The following is a 17,117-nucleotide window of genomic DNA, read 5'->3' as shown; positions in this document are numbered from 1 at the left end:
CTGTAAACCCCTGAGGTAAAACTGTCCATCTGTATTCTTGCTTCCGTCCCATTTTAGGGTCTTTCCACTTGAAGGCGAATATATCTTTGCTCTCAGTGTCTGAGAGCACCCCGATAATAACACTGTTATTCCAGTCTAACAATTTGCTATTTGAATGCCCGATTTCATCATCAAATCCCTTCCAAACAAGTTAGTCCCTGCCTCGGGTGCATACAATAGTTGCCCAGTGAGCATTTCATCCCCTAGTCTCAACTTGGTGTCCCCAAAAAGTAGCACTGTTATCCCAGCCCCTTCTACCCCCATCACTTTTAGGGTTTCATTAGTTATTTTAAGCCCTGATACTTCATGGACGAGCAATGACCTAGCTGCCCCAGTGTATTGTGTTTACACGGCAAGGTTCAGGTAGTCGAGGGGCTGCAGTGGTGGTCTCTGTGAGAAGAATCCAGCAGCTGCCCCATGTTAGGTAAGGGCCAGTTTCAGCTGGCTCCAGAGGGACCCACCACTGCCCAGAGCCGAGCCATGAGCAATGCTGCTTGTGCCTCTGTGAGAGCACACCCAAGAAAGGAAAAAAAAAAAAAACACAAAGATAACAGGCTGCACAGCAGCAGCTGGGAGAGTGAGGAGTGAGAAACAGCCCTGCATACACCAAGGTCAGTGAAGAAGAAGGGGGAGGAGATGTTCCAGACGCCAGAGTTGAAGTTCCCCTGCGGCCTGTGGAGAGGCCTACCGTGGAACAGGCTGGCCCCTTGCACCCATGGGTCCCCTCCCATGGGCACCACAGCAGAACAGACCTCCATGCTGCAGCCCGTAGAAACAATGAGTATAAAATACAAAATATGTAACGCAGTAAGCTGAAGGGATTGCTGAAATTGTTAAATTGTTATATTGGCCTTGCGCGATAAGACTCAGCTCTAGCCACAAAATCAAGGCTAAAGAAGGAACACGGTGCCCCAAGTAGAACTCAAACAATTGAATTAGCTGAGTTTGAAAAAAAGCAAAACTGCTGAAGTGGTAAACAATGACAGACCATGCACACAACGGAAAAAAGAAAAATACAAGGTGAAGAAGACTACAAGCCTTCATCAGAAAGACCCCAAAGTGCAACCACCAGAGGGTAATGCACATGTGAAAGTACGAGGGACAATATGATAATTAGTTCTGAGAAACCATTAACATAAATCCTGCCCTTTCTTGGAAAATCACATTAATATGTATGTCACCATACCATAAATAAGTACTCATTGTCTTGCTTAGGTGTATGTGTTTGGTGGAATTATCCGCCACGTACCCAGCACTGTTAAAGAATACCTGCTTTCTAATTCTTCAAAACAAGTCTTGAAAAGTTACATTGCTTTTTGTGTTTCAGCAGGTGATCTGGGGGACAGCTTGCCACCCATGAGGGCCTCAAGCTAAAGCAGCGTGCCCCCAATAGCTGGACCCTGCGACACTGACCCACACCTGGAGCAGCTCTTGAAGAGCCGCCATCCATGGAAAAGCCCACACAGGAGCAGCCCATGAAGGACAGCACCCCACAGGAAGGACCCCAGGCTGGAGCAGGGGAGAGAGTGACGGTGAAGGAGCAGACGAAACAAAGGTTCTTTCCTATTCTTGCATAGCTGCCTGCCTAATCATTTCCCTCTTTTCTCCAGTGAATAACATACTCAAGATTGACATTTCCGCCCCAGGATTATAAATTAGGCGCTAGAAACTGATCTAACTGTTCTGCTAGTCTTGTAGGGACCTCAGTTAAAGACTTAATTTCCTTCTTAAAACTCCTAACCTCTCTGCTTGGGCGAGGGGGCGGGGGGGGGGACACAGAGAGGTAACATAACCTATTTGTCCTTGTTCCACTGTGAACTCCCTAAGAGAATACATAGGAGCATTAGTACTGTTAGTATCAGGGAAGGGGAAATTCTCAGTATCTCTCCTACATTGTTCTAATTCTTGCCAGAGCCTAGAGTGCACTCCTTCTCTAGAGACAGTGTTAATTGCAGTCAACTTTTTCAACAAAAATTGACTTAACCCTGCACACAGCAAGCAGCATAACTCGACTCTTCCTCCAAAAAAGGAGTCTTACTGTTCTCATGTAAATTTAAAGACCGAATTTTCATCAGACCCGTATTTTGGCCAAAATATTGCTGTTCCTTCAATTGGTTCCTTTGTCCAGATTAATACACAGTATTTAATCATTTTCTTTTTATCATTTCCTCTAATTTTGGGATTATTTTTCCAATTTCTTATCATTCTTCCTCAAGGACTGTTGGTAGGCACTGCCCTAGTGCTCTGGAACCTGCTCCCTGTCCTCTGAAACCCTTATTTCCCATTTTTCCTAGCCCTTGTCAATGTGCTGCTCCTAACGTTCCAGTTCTAGAAAATGGGGGTGTACTGCCGAGCACTTTACCGTGCACAGGGTATGATACACTTATGGGTTTACCAAATTACCTGGTGTACTGCCAAGCACTTTGCCATGCAAGGGAGTACTGTACACCAGATTTCCCCAAGACTCTTCCTTTCGCACTTTTACCTTTCGCTTCGTTCATCTTTGGCCATGCCCCTTGCGGAGCTACAGAACTACAGATCGGGACTTCACAATTGCTTTGTACAAAAGTACATCTCAATCACACTTCACACAGGAGTCTTACCCAACCCCCAAGGCAATAATTACTATTTCTTTCTTTGGTCTGTGCACAGAGTTACTGGATCACTTCTCAAAACTGGAGAATTTGCCCAGTAACTACCTTCCTTTCTTTCCTAATTTTTCACCGATCCTGCCTTCTCAACCAGTCTCGGTTCCTCCGACGAGCTAATCCCAGAGAATCCTGGACAAGCCCCTTATTTATGAGAAACAATCTGCAGCCAATAACACAGGCTCAAGCGAGGATCTCAGTGACGTAGCATTTTTATTTGTGATTGCAATGATGGGCATCCTGCAAGCAGGAGCACACAGCAAAAGTGTGTCATAACCTTATGTTCCCTATTACCCAATGCTTGATTCCTCCCGTTTCCTCATTGGCTGAGTACTACAGGTTCACAAACTACTCAGTGCTTATTATTATACCATATATTTACAATTTTATTTGACCAACCGTTAAATTTTCCTTTTCCCTTTTTTTTCTTCTTCTCTCGTGACTAGAGGGCCTGTGATTTTCTGTTTTTACTGATTTCACACTGCTCGTCTTGTTTTTCTTAGCTATCCTACTAATTTTGGGGCAGTGGGACCTTTCACTGTTCCCTTATCTACTTAACAGACTCCCCACTGTTATGCCTGCACAATCACTTTTGAATGTACAAGGTTAGTGGAATTTTCCACTGCAAAAACACAACTTTAATTCTTACACGAGACAAACATCTGTGGCACGAAGATCAAGGATGACTTCTCAGAGGTAAGCAGCTCTCCCTTTGTCCCCCCATCCTCTGAGGAACCCTCCTTACGCTCGTTGCACATTCTTGAGGCCCACAACACTCATTTTCTCCTCTACTTAGCATTCCTAGTCCCTCCTTTACTCGCCCTCCCCCCCGCCCGGCCCCTTACTAAGGATGGGTGTGCTCTACTCAGGTCCCTCCTGAGATCCTGCAGGTCTTTTAAATCTGCACAGCATCCTTTCTGGTTTGTACAATGCCACTATTTGTTCTGTGCCCCTCTGAGGACACCTGTTGCCTTCTCAGATCCTGATTTTTTTTTGGGGTTTTGTTTTGTTTTTTAACTGTGTGCCAGAGGGCATGCAGCCAGGATGGCTGCCTTTTCTGTCCTATTAAACTGGGGAGAAGTTGGGATTGAGTATTAGTGTTAAGACTAAATGCTAGAATCAATCTCCATATTAATTTAAACTCTCCTGTACTGCAAAGCATGCATAGTTGAGACGGGGAAGATGCTAATTAGACGGGGAAGATGCTAAAACTTATCTGAATTAATATTTAAATACATATATGGTAAAATATGCTGATTATCAGGGAATGTAGATGGGAACCTTATGAGACGCAGATGTAAAAAGGAAGATATTGCTCAAGGCCAACAGTAAGGGAAGGATGAACAACTTGTTGGCAGAAAACAAGGCAAAGATAAGCAAAAAACTCCTAAATACTGTCCAACAGAACGTCAAAGTCCAGGAAGGTAAAAGGTTTAACCTCCTCTTCCTCGTTGCCTGAAAGACCCCAGCCCACAACCACCAGGCTACATTGCGCAGGTGCAACTGGGAGGAGCTAAGGGCGGGGAGTATGGAAATGAGTACTTGGAAGAGGTCTGCCTTTTTGGGGAAAAAATGAATATGTATTAGATCTCATGTAATATGTAACAGTACTATCTATAAAACTGCGAGAAACTACCGAGAAGGTTGCTTACTTTTTGAGGGAAGCTATTCCCAGTGCACCCAGTGCACTGTAATAAGGTATACCTACTTTACCAACCCTATGGTTGTGGAGTCATTTCCGTGCGTCATAGTTATGTATGCAATGATCGTCTCCTCCTTGTCTTTGGTTTACCAGGGTAGAAGCAGCTGCCACTAGGACCCCTGTGGGGTTTGTTGCTGAGTGAAGGTGACACACCGGGTAAAATGAGAAAAGCTGCAGCTGATGTGCTGCAATTACAGGTTTGTCCCGCTTCAGCTTTAAGAAATAGACAAATGCTTGTAGGGCTTTCCAGTACGCTAGATGTGGTTGTGACTTGTGAGGAAATTTCTTTCTACCTGTCCATCTATCTATCTGTCTGTCTATCTATTTATTATGTCCAAAGAGTTTTGCTTGAACGGAGTGCAATAAAAGAGGGCTAATGCCTGTACTGAACAGCAAGAGAAAGCATAAAACACCGTATAAATGCAGGCTGGGGCAAAGTTGAATGGGAATTGAGTGGTTGGGGTTCTTTCCAACAGAACTGGGTATGCAGACAGATAGCTATTCCTACCGAAGATCGCATCAATTACAAAAGGTAGTAGTAACCTTGCAGTTTCTACGTTCTGTAGCATCTGTAGCAAAATAAACTGGCAGATGAATAAATGAACAGGTACAAATACATGTGACTCTATAGCTGAGATTAAATAACGTGCAGTTTCTTCTGTGTTTTATCTTCCAAAGCATGTTGTTGCCGAGCGCCTGAGCTTTTTGCTCGTGTTACCGAGGCAAGGAATGGCTGCGCTTCTTCCCCCCCATCCCTGTCTTTTTTTCTTTTTTTTTTTTCCTCCTCTTCTCCCTCGATGACAGGGACTTGAAATGTTTTTCTCGGATGTCCATGTGAAAATTTAAAAAATGCTAATGGTGAACACTGACAGAATTGGGTGACTTTTTCAAGGTAGAGGGTAAAGAACATAGAAATTTCTAATACGTTAATGTTACTCTGTTAACAAAACTGACATACTAGCCGTTTGCTGTTCCTAGCTTTTTTGGTTTGGTTTTCCTTTCAATAGTCTCCCCAAAGGCTTCTGCGGGTACAATGTGTATATTTTCTGTTCTTCCAGAACTCATTTGGCAGGAAAGACAACCGTGAAATCTGAGGGCTGTGGACAACCATCTACCAGATGGTTGTTGCAGATGCCTTCGGTCATGTTATTTGTCCCTTTAGCTCGCTGTTTCCATTATCTTGAGTTGAATTTTGTGTAGCGCTATGTTTGCAGTGTTAACATTGCTGACGAGGTGTTTTAGATTAAAAGCGATCTTAACTGTAGTAGTGAATTCACAGAGTGTGGCTTTGTGTAATGACTCCTATGATCAAAGCTTTTTTTTTTTTCTCCTTTGTCACAGACAGGAGAAAAGCTCTTTCCAGCAAGATGGAGAAGGAATTAATTATACCTCTGCCTCATTCCGTGAGACCGGAAGACACTGAGTAACTTAACTGTAAACTGCGATTCTCAGAAGACATACTAAGAGTCTCAGGTTCCTTCTCTGCCTGCCCCCCAAGGCCTTAGGGATGAGAAATCTTAGGCTTTATGTTTCTCCCTATGAAATACTGTCGCATTAAGGGGCATAGCTGACTGTTACGGGTCTGGTCAGATTCGGGGTACTGAACTATTACGGTCACGGATTTACCAGTAACGTAGCACGCCCTTGCTCTAGTCACGTTCAATGAGAACTGTCACGGCTAGGAACAATGCAATGAACAGCAATTTATTACAGCAACAGGGACACAGGTTCTCTGGATTGCCAGAGATAAATTCACTGTCGGCAAAAGCAAGCGAGCACGCATGAAATACACAGGTACTCATCCTGGCTGTTAACGCGTTAAAAGGCACAAAGACTCTAGAGATTTCTAAGTTTCCAAGGAGACACCTGGTACAACCAAGTGTTCAAATATTACCCCACGGCGTCCCAGTGTGGGGGGAAGAGAGGCTCAGCCCATCGACTGATCCCAGAAGTCAGAAAGGTATCCTTTTGTGATGGTTTCTTCCCTAACATCCCCTTTCACTTAAGACAGTTTACATTTATTTTCCCTCCTTTAGGTGGGGCTTGAGTGACTCTAGTCAGGCATACCTTGGTTATGATTGGTGAAAAGTTTTTCTTGCTTTCGTTTAAAGGTACAGGGGTCTGAGAAACTCGGAGCATGCCCTCAGTGAGGGGTGGTCGCACCTTGGAGGCGGGGAGCTTTTGGGATGGAGGTGTGTTTTGGTATTATGATGACACTAGAATGAGCAAAAGTTCCCTAGAGTGCAGTGTTTTGTTTAAAAACATGACAGGTCGTTGGCTCAGGGTAGCAAACGTGCAGCTTATCGGTCTCAGTGTGCACAAGAGCATCGGGTCCCCATCTGGTCACAGAGCCTATCCGTGGTGTTTCCACTCTGCTTTACGCTCCGTCCCATTCCTTAGAGTCAGCACACCGAGTTCCCCTAGTGCGATAGCACGTAAAGTTGGAGGCCTAGGGAACGCTTAGGTAGCGCAGCTGCCCTCCACCCTGAAAGCTTCTTCAATGCTGTACGCTTTCTTTAAAAGGTGAATATGAGTTTAATTTGCCTAGATGCTTCAGGCAATTACTCCGCAACTGCCCAAAGCAGCGATAGTGAGAAGCCCACTTCCAACATCCGCTCCCCACGCAGGGACGGACGGACAGACAGACAGACGCCGCTCTTTGCCTTGCCCGCCGGGGGAAGGGGAGAACAACCGGGCAGGGAGCCCCACCACAGCCCCCCTCCCGGGAGTCCTGCACAGCAGTTTAATAAAATTTGCTTTCTGGCCTGTGCCCCCTTTGGTGGTTGCCATCCCAGGAAGTGGCTGTCGCCGTCTGTGTGTGGGTGCAGGTTCCGTAGCGGGGTGGGTGTAGAGGGTGCAGGGGCCGGGGGGGGTGGCCCCGTGTCTGTCGGCCGCTGGATGCTGACGACCCCTCGGAGTGCGGGGCCAGCCCTGCCGGGTGGGGGGGCAGCTGCCTATCGTGGGACGGGGAGGGCAGCTCGCTGCTGTCTTTGCTCCCCGGGCCCAGGGGGACTGCTCTGTGTGGTGGGGGCTGCTTGCAGAGGCGCAAGTGGGGAGGGGGCTGGGGGTTCCCGGCAGGACCCCCAGGGCAGGGGATGGCGTTGCGGAGGCCGGGTCCCGGGAGATTGGCGGCTGGGGCAGGGAAAGCCCAGGTGGGGATGGCACGGGGTGGCAGGCACGGGTCCGTGGGTGCTGGGCTGCAGGTGGGGAAGCCTGGGGCTGGCTCCGTGGTGTCTGCAGTGTCAAGCCGCCAGGAGCACCATTCCCACAGCAAGCCGGGAGTTGTGGTCATTGGACTCTGAGCATCCCGTTGCCCACTTTGGGTTCCTTGTTATTATCTCCCTGCCTTTTTTGTCCTGATAAAAAATGTACTGTTTCAGCTTGCCGCTGCTCAGCTTCCCAGCCGTGAGCGGCACGTTGCTCAAGGCAGACACTTCCTCCCTGAGGCGGCGTGGGGTGCAAATTTCTGCTGTTTTCGTTTGTGCTTTTTCTGGGAAAATGGTCTGGGAAGCCGTCCCTGCTGCCCTCGGGACGCCACCTGCCGGTGAGAAGGGGCTACTGCAGGCGGCGCGGGCCTGAGCATGCGCGGTGGCGCCTTCGGATGCCCTCTTCCGCCACCTGCTGGTGAAAATTTGGTACTGCTGGCGCCTTGGGTCCGCGCATGCGCGGAGGCGCCCCCGGCGCCCTCTGCCGCCACCTGCTGGGGAAAAGTGGATACTGCATGCGCTTCAGGGCCGCGCATGCGCGGTGGCACCCCCTGGCCGTCTCTACCGCCACCTGCTGGGGAAAAGTGGGTACTGCAAGCGCCTCGGGGCCGCGCATGCGCGGTGGCGCCCCCGGCCGTCTCTACCGCCACCTGCTGGGAAAAAGTGGGTACTGCAGGCGCCCCGGGACCGCGCATGCGCGGTGGCGACCCCGGGCGCCCTCTGCCGCCACCTGCTGGGGAAACTTTGGTACTGCAGGCGCCTCGGGGCCGCGCATGCGCGGTGGCGCCCCCTGGTCGTCTCTGCCGCCATCTGCTGGGGAAAATTGGGTACTGCATGCGCTTCGGGGCCGCGCATGCGCGGTGGCGCCCCCTGGCTGTCTCTGCCGCCTCCTGCTGGGGAAAAGTGGGTACTGCAAGCGCCTCGGGGCTGCGCATGTGCGTTGGCGCCTCCTGGAGGTCTCTGCCGCCACCTGCTGGGGAAAATTGGGTACTGCATGCGCTTCGGGGCCGCGCATGCGCGGTGGCGCCCCCTGGCTGTCTCTGCCGCCTCCTGCTGGGGAAAATTGGGTACTGCAGGAGCCTCGGGGCCGCGAGTGATGTTACTACCTCATTTACTACAACATCTTTTCCTGCGAGTGATGTTACTACATTGATTTTGGTTTTGGGGTGCAATCTGTTATGCTGCTAGATTTTTCTTCCTGTGTAGAAGAAAGATTGAGCTAATTCCAGTTAGCTTCAGTAACTTGCTTTCTCATATTGTCATTTCAATATTCAAAGCTGAAGCAAAAGCATTGGTATTGTTGCTTCCAGAGAGACGCCAGTTCTCCGGTCTGCACTCTGCATGCTCTTCAGATAAGCTAGAAAAAAATAAAGGAAAAGAAAAACAGCTGCTGCTCCTCCTGCTCTCTTTCAGCTTTCTACTTTCTTGTGCTTTGCCCCTCCCCTTTCCAGGTGATTGGCTTTGGGTTCCAGGCAGCGCCTAATGGTAATTGAGTCACAGGCATCCCATCAGAGAGCTCATTCTGCCTGGGCTGCAGTTTGGGGTAAGTGCTTTGTTTTTGCTTCAGTCAGTTGCAGGGGTCTTTAGGTGGGTCAGAGTATACGGACTGATGCGTTTCCAAGTAGAGATCGGTACGTCCTTCTTTTTGAGGTAACAACTAGTAGGATCCTTGCTGATCCTGGCTGGAATAATAATAATGCACAACACAGAAATCATATGAGAGATTTGGGGTCAGAATGAGAAAGTACTTGTGGATGAATCCCAAGGACCTGGTATCCCAAGATCTCTTGAAAGTTCATTTTGTGATTAAAGCCCGGCAAGATACATAGAAAAAGCTCCAGAAGGTGGGGGGATGTAGTGAACAGTCACTGTGGGGGGCCCTCCTGCGGGAGGCCCTGGAGGTGTATATCGGGAGGGGAGATGAGAAGGAAAAGCAGAGAGCGAAACTAATGGTATTGACAGCGTAGCAGGTAGTGGGGCAGAGGGTTGGAGAAAGAGGAAGAAAATCGTCAGGGGGAGTCAGGGCCAGGATGGAAAGGAGAGGAAGAGAGATGAAGGAATGGTAGGCAAGGAAAGACAGGCTTTGAAGTGTGGCCAGGCTGGACATTTCAAATAGGAATATCCGGAGTGGAAGAAGGAGGAGAGAAGGAAAATGGGAAAGTACAGGCTGGAGAAAGATAGAAGTGTTAAAAAGGGTTATTGAAGGTGTTAAAGGTGGGGTATGCAGTGTTTGACAGAGCTGTTTGAAGTTGAATGAGTAGGGAAAGAGGATGAAGGCATTATCTAAGTAACAGTCTAGAAGTTTTGGTATATTTGCTGTGGTGTTTGGTCAGTTTCCCAAGTATGGGGAGGAGGGGGGTGGGGTGGGGCAGCCTGCTCCCCCCTCCCCCCTCCCCCCCCGAACCTTGGTATGTGAACCCAATACACTGGGGCAGCGAGATCATTACTGGCTTGTAAAGCATCAGGGATTAAATTAACTAATGAAACCCTAAAAGTGATGGGGGTAGAAGGGGCTGGGATAACAGCCCCACTTTTGGGGGATACCTGGCTGAGAGTAGGGGATAAAATGATCACTGGGCAATTACTGTATGTACCAAAGGCAGGGACTAACTTGTTGGGAAGGGATTTGATGATGAAATCGGGCATTCAAATAGCAAATTGTTAGACTGGAATAACAGTGTTATTAATGGAGTGCTCTCAGGCCCTGAGAGCAAAGATCTATTCACCTCTGACTGGAAAGACCCTGAAATGGGGGCGGAAGCAACAATACAGATGGACAGTTTTACCTCAGGGTTTACAGGGCCACCAGTTTATTTGGGCAAGTTCTAGAACAGATTTTGGAGCAATTACAACCTCCCGAGGAGGTATTACTGCTACAAATATGTAGATGATCTTTTATTGTCAGGACAGGAGCAAACAGTTGTGAAGGAAGCTACTGACAAGCTATTCGACTTTCTGGGAAAGCAGGGCTCGGGAGTATTGAAAAATAAATTACAATATGTAGAAGGAGAAGTCAGGTATTTAAGGCATCTAATGTCTGAGAGAAAACAACGAATAAATCCAGAGAGGATTCAGGGAATTGTTGAAAACTAAGAAAGAATTTAAAAGTTTTAAGAGAGAGATTTTTTTTTTTTTTTTTTAAGGAATCAGGCGCCACGAAGTCTGAGGGAAAATGGATACTCCCTGATGGGAGAGAAATGCTGAATAAAGCACCAATGAGGCAAATATTAACTGTTTTACATCAAGAGAGTCATTGGGAGGTGCAAGCAATGTGTGATGTTGTGCTAAGAAAGTATGTCTGTGTAGGAATATACACTGTAGCGAAGCAAATATGCAGAGGATGTACCGTATGTCAAAAGGTAAATAAAAAGGTCACCCGTAACCCATCTAGAGGGGGACGGGAGCCAGGGATTTGACCTTTCCAAAGTATACAGGTAGACTTTACCGAGTTACCTAAAGTAGGGAGACTTAAGTACTTGTTTGTCCTAGTTGACCTAGCTGACTGGATGGGTGTAAGCTTTCCCCTCGGTATTTGCCACTACGAACACGGTGGCTAAGGTATCACCGGAGCAAATAGTCCCTAGATATGGGATAGTTGAAAACATTGATTCAGATCACGGAAGTAATCTCGCTTCACAAGTACTGCAAGGGTTAATGCAGGCCTTAGAGATTGAATGGAATTTTCACACCCCCTGGCACCCCTCCTCTTCTGGGAAGGTAGAGCGAATGAACCAGATGTTAAAGAAGCAATTAACTAAATTAGTTTTAGAAACCCAACTTCCTTGGGTAGAATGATTACCTTTAGCACTCCTCCAGGTTCAAACAGCACCAAGAAAGGATATGGGAATTTCACCGTATGAGATGCTGTTCGGATTCCCCTATCTGGGCAGAAGGGATGAGATACCACAATTTGAAACAAAAAAGAAGTTTCCTAAGAACTGTATTCTGGGGTTGTCCTCTTCTTTGTCATCTCTCAGGACCCGTGGGTTGTTGGCTCAAACCCCACCTTTGGAATTCCCCGTTCTCCACCATCAACCAGGAAATTGGGTCCTGATTCGGACCTGGAAAGAATCAAAACTCCGGCCTGAATGGGAAGGACTATTCCAAGTACTACTAACCACTGAAACAGCCGTAAGAACTGCAGAAAAAGGCTGGACTCACTATACTCGAGTGAAGGCATCCGTCAACCCTAGTACCTGGGAAGCTGTTCCTACAGAAGACTTGTTGGAAGTTGAAATCAAAGAGAAAAATCTCGTAGCCGACTCTGAGCAGGATAAAAGCTTACAGTTGTAAACTAACCTTTTATTTTCACAGGTAACTAATGAGTGTGACTTGTGATTGAGAGAAAGGACTGGCCTATAGCGAATCAAAGTGCTCCCAAGGGGTTTTTGTTCTAGTAGTAGTGTACATATATCTTACTCTTTGTATTGGTAATTATTTGGAAACCTAAGGGTTAAAAATAATGACAGGGAAAAATCAACTATTAATTTTGTTTCTAGTGATTATAGGCCTCAGAGAAGGCCTTGGTCAATTGGCAACTTGGAAAAGGCATGACCAGATAATAGTAAGACGGGATACCCCGTCAAAATAGGGGTGAATGTGACAGAGGGTTATGTACCACAATCTGTCATGTTTGATGCTTGTGAGGTGTTACCTTGTGGAGATTTAAATGCCCAATGACAATTGAGCATGAGAGAACAAGTAACTGGGAGAGACCCAACAGCCAGATTGAGAACAGCTGTATGGAAACGATCCTCTATTGCCATCAGAGAAAGGGAGAAACTCAAGGAGAAAAAAGGAGAGAAAACAGGAGGCCCTCTTTGAAATGCGGCAGTTCAAACATTTGAGATTGAAACAGGGTATGGGGATGTGAATGCCTGGATAGAATGGGTCAAATATGCTGTCCAGAGTCTCAACCGTAGCACTTGCTATGCTTGTGCCTCGGGACGACCGATTGCCCAGATAGTGCCCTTCCCATTGGGGTGGACCAGGGATTCCCAGGGGATGCGATGTAAGATTGCATTGTACCAAGAAAAGACTGCCTGGGGAAATGAGGCCTGTAAGTCTCTCTCTTTGCTGTTCTCTTCCTTGCGTGATAGCAGTATCAGGGTTCCTCCTGCAATCTCTACAGCTATAGGTGACCATGCAGCTTGCCTCTCACGGCAGGGTGTGAGTGCTACCTGGCATCTGGGAGAATTTGCCTTGTGCACGAGGACCTTGAATGCTACCAAGGACCTGATGGGAAACTGCTCAAGACTTGAGATCCCCAGGGCAGATCTGTGGTGGTACTGCGGAGGGAAGATCTTACAGTCCACCCTACCATCTAATTGGGGAGGCACTTTTGCACTTGTTCAATTAGCTATACCCTTCACCCTGGCATTTGAAAGAGAAACATCACAAATACCAGGCTGGGAGATGAGTGGCTGGAAAGCTGCCTGGCCGAGAAGGACCTGGGAGTATTGGTTGATAGTCGGCTGAATATGAGCCAGCAGTGTGCCCAGGTGGCCAAGAAGGCCAACAGCATCCTGGCCTGTATAAGAAGCAGTGTGGCCAGCAGGGCTGGGGAAGTGATTGTGCCCCTGTACTCGGCTCTGGTGAGGCCGCACCTCGAGTACTGTGTTCAGTTTTGGGCCCCTCGCTACAGGAAGGACATGGACGTGCTCGAGCGAGTCCAGAGAAGGGCGACCAAGCTGGTGAGGGGTCTGGAGAACAAGTCTTACGAGGAGCGGCTGAGGGAGCTGGGCTTGTTCAGCCTGGAGAAGAGGAGGCTCAGGGGCGACCTTATCGCTCTCTACAGTTACCTTAAATGAGGCTGTAGAGAGGTGGGGGTTGGTCTGTTCTCCTACGTGCCTGGTGACAGGACGAGGGGGAATGGGCGAAAGTTGCGACAGGGGAGTTTTAGGTTGGATGTTGGGAAGTACTTCTTTACCGAAAGGGTTATTAAGCATTGGAACGGGCTGCCCAGGGAGGTGGTGGAGTCACCATCCCTGGAGGTCTTTAAAAGACGTTTAGATGTAGAGCTTAGCGATATGGTTTAGTGGAGTACTTAGTGTTAGGTCGAAGGTTGGACTCAATGATCTTGAGGTCTCTTCCAACCTAAAAATCTGTGATACTGTGATACCCAGAAGAAGTAAAAGAGGCTTAGGAATATCATTTGATGATAGAGTGTACATAGATTCTATTGGGGTGCCTAGAGGAGTTCCCGATGAACAGAAAGCCAGGAATCAAATTGCTGCAGGGTTTGAGTCGCTGTTCTGGTGGGTAACAATCAATAAGAGTATTTATTATAGTCAGCAGATATTCATAAATCATACAAGGGATGCGATAAGAGAAATTGCTGAACAACTAGATGCCACCAGCAAAATGGCTTGGGAAAACAGAATAGCATTAGATATGTTGATCGCAGAGAAAGGAGGGGTGTGTGTGTGTGTATGATACTGAGCAACCATTGTTGCACTTTTATACCCAACAATACTGCCCCGGACGGCACAGTTACTAGAGCGTTGCAAGGGCTTACCACCCTTGCCAGTGAATTGGCAGAATAATTAGGAACAGGCACTTCCATCACAGGATGTTTGGAATCTTGGTTTGGTAAATGGAAAGGGATCATAGCGTCCATATTTGCATCCTTGATTGTAGTAGCAGGAGTTTTGACGGCCATTAGTTGTTCCATTATCCCCTTGTGTAAAAGGACTAGTACAGTGGTTAATTGAAACTGCACTATTGAAACAAATGACCGTGGAGCCACCACCTAACTCAGATAAGGTGATGATATTAGAGGTGATGGAAAGCAAAGAAGGTGAAGAAGAGGAAGAGATCTACCAAATTACACCTCAGAGAAAAGTTTTGCAAAAATCAACAATTTATAAAGAAGAAAAGGGGGGAATCGTGGGAATAAAAATGTTGTTTTTGCAGAGTTACATTGTTTAGAGGGAAGGAAGGCGGTGTTGAGATAGGCTTGCAGTGATAAGAAAGCTTAACAGACAACCTTGTAAAATGCAGACAACCGGACTCCTTAGAGCAGCTAGGTGAAAATCACGGTGTCAAGTCAGATAAGTGAAGAAACATTACCACTTCAAACAGTAAAAAAAGTCAAAAGAAATTTGAAATTTAACAGGCCGGCAACTGAAGGCCACGTAGTGTCTGTGAAGCGTCGGACAGGTTGTGAACCTGGAATATCCAGTCAATGGGGAAACAGGGGAGGGTCCCGGTCATCGAGAAAGAAAGTATATAAACCGTACTGTGTGACTAGTAGGTGCGCTCCTGCTTGTGGGACGCGTGCCATTGCGATCGCGAATAAATTACTACTTCACTGAGATCCTCACCTGAGCCTAAGCTACTGGCTACGGAGTGTTTCTCACACTCCCTGCACATAATCCTGGCTACAATATACCGTGTTATCGAAGGTGCCTTTTAAACAACATTGATAGAAACTCAGGGGGCGATAGTACTGACCCTGGGTGTGGAACTATCCACGCAGGGAATAATCCACGCTGCACCAAATATGGTAGCCACAGGAACGTTAATATACATAGCGCACACCAGATGCAACATGAGAATCCTGTAACTGGATGGCCTGTCCCAAATGGCGAGAGGTGGTACTGGCTACGTGGCAATAAAGCCAGGAAGGTGTTGCCCCTGGGATGGAAGGGAGCTTGCACCCTGGAGGCAATAATTCCAAACGTAACTATTATTGAAGACCCACAAAGCCAAAGCCCCCTTGAGACCACACGCAGGATTAAGCGGACTCCAGACAATTCTCTAGTAAAATTCTCTAGTATTTCACAGCTTTGCAAGGTGGTTTTTACCTTGGTGAGGGGTGGGTGAATTAGAAAAAGCTATTGTAAATATCTCCGCTATAACTGAAGAACTAGAAAATAAGTTTGATAAGTTTGCAAAAATAGTACTTTAGAATCGAATAGTATTAGATTCATTAATAACCTCATAAGGAGGAGCGTGCACTATAATTAATGCTAGTTGCTGTATAGATGTAGATCAAACGGGATGAATTTGACTGATATTTGGGGGGAAAAAAAGGTATACTGGGGGGCGTGGGGGGGGGAAAGATCCTACATAGAGTAGCTCAAGATGACAGTTCCTGGGCATTTAGAAGCATTTGGGAGAAACTAACTTCGTGGTTACCTGAACAGAATTGGCTCAAACAACTATTTGTTGGTATTGTAAAAATAATGGCATTGTACGCCTACCCTCCCCCGTGACATCCGAAGAAGACTATTGCGCCTTAACATTGGAGAAACTCAAGAGTGCGGTACGTGAAGAGGTGCAAAAACAACAGTAGGAGTAAGGAAAGAAGAGGAGGGAACTGTGAGAAACTAAGTTGTGTTTTTGCAGTAGAGAACTAATTTTCTGTATTCCGAGGTAGTTGTGCAGTCGTAATAAGGAGAAATGCTACGTGGGTAAGCGGACAGTAGGCAGCCTCACTGTTCCGAAATAAGGCAGAAGCTTGAGGAAAAACAAGTTGAGCAGCGTGGGAACGGTAAAACAAAGATCCCAGGTTCCTGAAACATAAGAAACGGGGAAAAAAAAAAAAAAGCAAATAAGAAGGGAGAAATTAAAGGGTTGAAAAAGAAGTAAAATTGTACATACATGGTATAGAGGAGCGTCGAGTAGCTTGTGAACCTGTAGTACTCGGCCAATGAGGAAACAGGGGAGGGGATCAGGCGTCGGGGAATAGGGAATAAAAGTTGATGTTGTGCTTATTGCAATGCGCTCCTGATTGGCAGGACGCCCGCCACTGCAACCGCGAATAAAATAGCCTCACAGAAGATCGTGTGTCAAGAAAATTATTTGAGATGTTTCCCGCAGATATACTTGACGAGAGAGGACCAAGAACACCCGCGCCTTCTTTTTAAATAAAAAAAAAAGAAAGAAAAAAAAGGCAGCACAGGGGCAGCCTGAGGGTCGCCTTCCCACAGGGAAGCGGCGCCGTGATTGGCTGGACCGTGAGGGCGGATGTGGTGTCCGAGCGAGCCATCATTGAGGGCAGAAGCGCTCCATGATTGGCTGGAAACCCAGGGCGGAAGTGACGTCACGGGTAGCCTTAACTCAGGGCGGAAACGCTCCGTGATTGGCTCGGAGGAACGCAGGGCGGAGGTGCCGTGAAGGGCTTGCCGGCACTATGGGCGGAAGCTGTCGGGCCGGGCCGGGCCGCCGAGGCGCGGTGCCGCAACGAGGTTGGTGGTCGGTGCCGCCCCGGGCCGGGCCGGGAGGGGGCGAGGCGGTGGGCGGTTGGGGCGCCACGCGGTCGGCGGCTTCTGCGAAAACGGCCCTTGTGCGGGGCGGGGGCGGTGCCGCGCCGGACCGGAGCGGACCGGAGCGGGCGTGCGGCGGGGTCTGCACTGCGCGGGGCTTCGGAGGGCTGGGGGAGAGGGGGGCGAAGCGGCGCGGGGGGGGTGCGGGCGGGCGCAGAGAGGGCGGCGGGGGGGGGGCGGTTGCGTGCGCTTGGCCGACTCCCCTCTGGGTCGGATGGACTGCTCCGTCCCGCGGCATGCTGGGAGCTGT

This window comes from Anser anser (genome assembly GCF_964211835.1).
Source record: "Anser anser genome assembly, chromosome: 2".
Taxonomy (NCBI): domain Eukaryota; kingdom Metazoa; phylum Chordata; class Aves; order Anseriformes; family Anatidae; genus Anser; species Anser anser.
Note: the sequence above shows the minus strand (reverse complement) of the source record.